The sequence below is a fragment of the Quercus robur genome, chromosome 5 (assembly GCF_932294415.1).
Source record: "Quercus robur chromosome 5, dhQueRobu3.1, whole genome shotgun sequence".
Classification (NCBI taxonomy): Eukaryota; Viridiplantae; Streptophyta; class Magnoliopsida; order Fagales; family Fagaceae; genus Quercus; species Quercus robur.
Genome location: NC_065538.1, coordinates 59,485,251 through 59,490,888, shown reverse-complemented (window position 1 = coordinate 59,490,888; position 5,638 = coordinate 59,485,251).

The window sequence follows — 5,638 nt, the reverse complement described above, 5'->3', positions numbered from 1 at the left end:
ACACCCACACAAACACATCCACACAGATAAATCAACACAGAGATACACAAACACACCCACACAATTAATAGTAAAAATAAACTAAATAATAAATAAATAAATAAATAAAAATTAGTTTTTTAAGTCAATACCAAACAGTAAAAATAACTAGTTTTTTAAGTCAATGCCAAACAAGTAAAGTAAGTGGGCTAATACCAAACGCAACATGAGTAAACTAAAAAATAAAAGAAAATAAAAAGAAAAGGGAAACGACGTCGTTCCCCTTCCTGGAAATCAAATATATCTGGGTATTTTGGGGAGAAAGAAAGATGGGGAAAGAGAGAGACCTAGAGATCGTTAAAGGGAGAGTAAGAGACTGCAAGATCGGACCATGGGAGAAAGAGAGTTCGAGACAGAGAGAGAAAGTGAGATCGAGACAGAGAGAGAAAGCAAGATCGAAATCGAGATAGAGGGATGTCGAGAGAGGGGGAAGATGGACCGAGAAAGAGAAGAGGTTTCTCGGCGGGCTAGCGTCAGCTCCAGCTCCGGCCAAGTGCTACAGCTTTGGGTAAGATCTGAAAATTCATAAGAATTTTTCTTTGGGATTTCTCTGTTTGATTCTTTACCCAGTATCCATTTACTGGCCGAAACAACTGGATTTCATCGGTACGGGTGGTACGAGGCCGGTACGGCCGGTATTTTTTCCGGTATGAAACAAGGGGGTAATCTGTACTGGTGCACTGGTCGGTACGATATATACTGGCAGTACCGGTCGGTACGGTACGGAATTGACTTCCTTGGTATAGGTGCTTACTTTCTTCAGTGGCTGTAACATTAGGACGGATACACTCAAGTAAGGATCTCATGATCTTCTAAAAATCCTAGGTTCTTCTATTATTTCTTCTGGGTCAAACATGGAATTTACTATATCATTGAGTTCTAGATAAAATTCATCAAAAGATTCATCTTTAGCCATTCTTATTTCTTCAAACTTAGAAGTCAACATCTAAAACTTGGAGGCTTTAACAACTTTTTTGCCTTCATGGAAGCAGCCTTAGCTATCTCTACATTGGAGATTCTCCCAAATTCTTCAGGTGAAACAACCATTAAAATAGCATTCAAGGCTTTACTATTAAAATTGGCCGCAACCAACTGTTTTGTAGACCATTCAAACTTGGAATTTAGAGCTTGGTTCATCCTTGTTCTACAGAAAGCCACACATTTTCATTTAAAGACTTAAAAAGGATTTCATACCCTCTTTTTGGCATGTGTAGTAATTTTGGACATGTATGGAAGGATACTAAGAGAGTGATCAAGATCCAATTTAATTAGTGGGACACACCATTCATGTGAGAGAAAGGAGTACGCATTTATGGTACTCCGGGAGTACACAATAATTTACTTTGAAATCAGGGATAATGGTGTAAGCGACTAAATTTCTCAGTTCGAAATAAGTCAAACAAGTAAAATAGTTTCACAAATGCGAATTTGTATTGATGATTGTGTGTACAATTCTCTGTGATTACAAAAGATTGATCCTTTGATTCGATCTCCTTGAAAGAATTGTTGATTGGATTTATAGTAATGTGATTTTGATTTGAACACCCAATGTACTTCAATTTGGTTGAGGAATGGATCGAAGATCTCTGAAACAAAATTACAATGAATCTCTGGCTATGAGCTTGTTAGAAATTCTTTGTTCTTCACGTTCTTCGTGTGTTCTTCGTCTTCGAAGGTTTGTTGTGGAAGTTCTCCGGGGCTTTAAAGGCTTGAATCCGTGGAGCTTCACTGATTTGTGGTTGTTTGAGGTTTCTGGAGGCTTTTGAGCTTGATTCCAGTGACCTTTGAGATCTAGGCAGGTAGTTTGGATGATTCTGCTTCGAATGTTCTTTGTATTTGAAAGTTTGTGGTGGAAGTTCTTTGGGGCTTTGGAGGCTTGAATCCGTAGAGCTTCACTGATTTGTGATTTGTTGATGTTTTCAGACCTTTGAGCTTGATTCCCGCAAACTTCAGGATCTAGGCAGATGGTTTGGATGATTCTGCTTCGAATGTTCTCCAATTTTGGGGTTGAAGTTCTTGAAGTTCCTGGAGGCTTTTGAGCTTGATTCCAGCAGAGCTTTTTCACTTCTGAATTCTGGTCCTCCTGAATCTTGGTCCTCTTCCTGGTATCTTAGGAAGGCTTCTATTTATAGGAGTTTGGAGGTGGGTGAGTGACACGTGGCGGAGCTTGATTGGTGACACATGTTACAGCCTGATTGGTCCGCTTATATTATCGCTTACATGTGCTGGACTGCTTGTGTCATCGCTTACACGTGCGAGGTTGCTTGTGTCATCGCTTACACGTGCGAAGCTACTTATGTCATCGCTTACACATGCGTCGATGCGTGATTGGTTTTTGCATGACACTTGGCAAATTTCTATTGGCTTCTGAATAGTGATAGCAAAACCTAGTAGCAGTACGTGGTGCTTTGTAATTGACTGTATTTTGTGGACTTGGTAATGTGACGTGTTAGTTTGTGATAGGTCGGGAATTTTCCCTCTCTACAAATGGATCAATGTAGAAATAAATGTCTAAACTAGAGTTAATCTAGCTTGGATATTAATTGAGACGTTACATTTGCACCTCTTTGATTATATTAAATCAATTTAAAAAAAAAATGGTAAATTAACCAATTATGGTGATGACAATATTTTTTGTTAATAAAGCCACAACAACAAATCACAATCTAAATTAAAGTGCAGGAAAAGCAAAGCACAAAGATTTGTTGACAATATAAAAAACTATAGTCGAAACATGAGGAAAATACACTTAAAATCAAAGTTTACAACTGAAATAGACCCATATTTCTAGTCACTATCTACGGTAAAACTTACAATATGACCGCATATTGCTTCAAGCACTTTTGAACTCTTTTAATATGAATTTTTCTGCACGAATTGTGTCCGTGACTCCAATAATTGCCTTGAAGATTTCTTCGCAACAACTATCTATAGATGAATTGTGGCTTCAACAATTGATCACCAATCCTTAATGGAACATTCTTCAAATGAATTTTCTTGATCTTTGGTTTGTGGTGATACAGAGAGAACTAGGGTTTTGAAATTTCAAAGCAATTTATAGTCTTTCTCACTTTTGTTTTAGTCGACTATAATTGGCTCTTATATACAATGTAGGACTCAAATTCCCACTTGATAGCTGACTTAATGGGCCTATGAGAAAATCAGGATTATCAATTTTCAATTGGTTGAGACTTGATCGAGAGTTAATCAAAAGGAATATCTCAATTGATCAAGAGTTTGTTGAGATGCAATTGAGATTCCAAAGACTGCAAAGACTTGAACTGATTCTTGGACTTTGACAAGAACTTTAGGTTTCATTGTTATGACTCAAATATGCATTACATTGTCATACATTTGCCAACAATAGCATAAAATTTTTTTCAGACATCTTTCAGATTGTATGATAGGCTTGAAGAAAGAAATTTTTTCCAAGTTGCCCTTGAAAATTTTATTGTTTCAAGCAAAGCATTATACCAAATGCCAGCCTATTAGTGAATGTTCCTCGTAAAACAAAGAGTGAAGAGAGAGAGAGAGAGAACTTGGACTGCAATTTTTTGCGTGGAAAAGGAGAATATCATTTATTCTGGTGACAACCTTGTTGGAGTCTTCACTGTTCAGGAATCTTTTTATGCTGTATGAGAAACTTGTTCCTCTTGTACACAAGAAGGTAGAACTTCGTGTTTTGTTTGGAAATTCTGTGCTTTTAAGCATACCATTACCCCAAATATCGATGTCTTAAAAAAAAAAAAAAAAAAAAAGAAGTGGGGAAGGTGATTGAATGGATAACTATCACTTAAACATATAAGATTCATAGTGTCAAATGTGCAGTCGCGTATGAAATTAAAGTTGAATAAAAAATAAGTTCCAAACCAGTTTGTGGCAATCTATTCCAATTCATTAGGTGATGATTTATATGAGTATGATTTGTATTATATAAAAAAGTTACACAACCTATTAAAAAATCATGTGATTAAAATTATAAATGGATGGTCTCTTCAGTTACCATATATTGGATTGGATAAAAAAATCTTAAAACCGATTTAGTCCCTAAATTTTGGAATCACAATTAATTAGTCAATTTAATCATGCTACTAATTTGGCAAGAACCAAAATGGTCTCTATAGTCAAATGTGCAATTTCGCAAGTTTATGTACTCTAACTCAATTAACTTGAGAAAATACTTAGAACATCTATAGCAGGTGTGTCATATGCCAAATTTTTGGCATTTGGCACACCAAACCCCAAAAAAAAGCCTCATGAGATGTTCTATACGTGTCATTTTTTTTTAAACATGTTACAGTACGCTCTCAAATTTGAGAGTGCATTGTTTACCTTTATCATAATTTATATTACTTTTTTATTCATGAGGGGCCCACTTCCTCTTTCTCTTCATCTCCTCTTTCTTTCCTCTGTCTCCTCATTTTCTTCACCGACCAGTATCTACTCTCTCTCTCTCTCTCACTTCCTTGTTCAACCATTTCTTTGCTCTCTCTCCCTCTACTCCACATCATTGCCTCTCTCTCTGACGAAACCCAGGCCGGAGCATTAAGCTAGGCCAATCTCTATGGCAGTGGTTTCTTTTTTCTTTTTCTTTTTTTTTGGTTTTGTTGTGATTTAATGGTGGATTTGGATGGGCAAATCAGTGGTGGGTGGATTTAGATGGGAAAATCGCCGTCCACCACGCAGTGCTATCCACCTCACACTTTCAGATCACTGTCTACCAACACAGCCACACAAACCCGACCCACCACATTCACTACAATCCATGGCCTGAGCACCATGCCAGGCCACGCCGCTGAGCTTGCCATGCCAACCACCACGTCATCGGAACCGCCGAGCTTGCTGTGGATTTGGGATGTGGGTTTATGCTGATCTCTCTAGTTTTTTTTTTTTTTTTTTTTAAGGTGGCGTTGGTGGATGTGGGTTTGTGCTGGTGGTGGCTGGTTGGTGTTGTTGCGATAGTGGTTGTTGGTTACCATTGTTGCAATAGTGGTGGATGTGCCATTATTGTTGTTGATGGTGATGATAGGGAGGAGATAATACATTATTTTAATGTGTAGTAAATATTATTTTAATATATAGAATTGAATAATAAAACATCTGATGAATGAAATATTGTAAAATGATATGGTAAAATAATAAAGTAGGTTTTTGGTATGTTAAAATGACATTTTTTATAAAATAGCTAATGGTGACGCTCTTATATGGTTTCGGAGCTACTCCTTGCTCTCATATTGGGGTAGACTCCAAACATAGTTCCCATGGGGCCCACCCCTTATGTGATAGCCATTAATTTGAATTTTGGTTATAATTAACAGTAATTTGTGATCTCTCTCCCTGTCTCTCTCTTTCTCTATCTATCTATCTATATATATATATATATATATATATATATATATTTTTGAGGGAAACAGCCTGGTCTTCCTCTTACGTGTAACACATTCTTTCTAGTACACAAGTCTTGAAAATGATGCCTTGCCCGTTAATTACAGGGACTTCAGTTCAAAGCAGCAAATGATACCTTATTCAACTCCTAAAAGGCAATTTGCGTGGGTCATGGCTATTTCCAATTCATGACCAAGAATAAGTATTGGTTTCC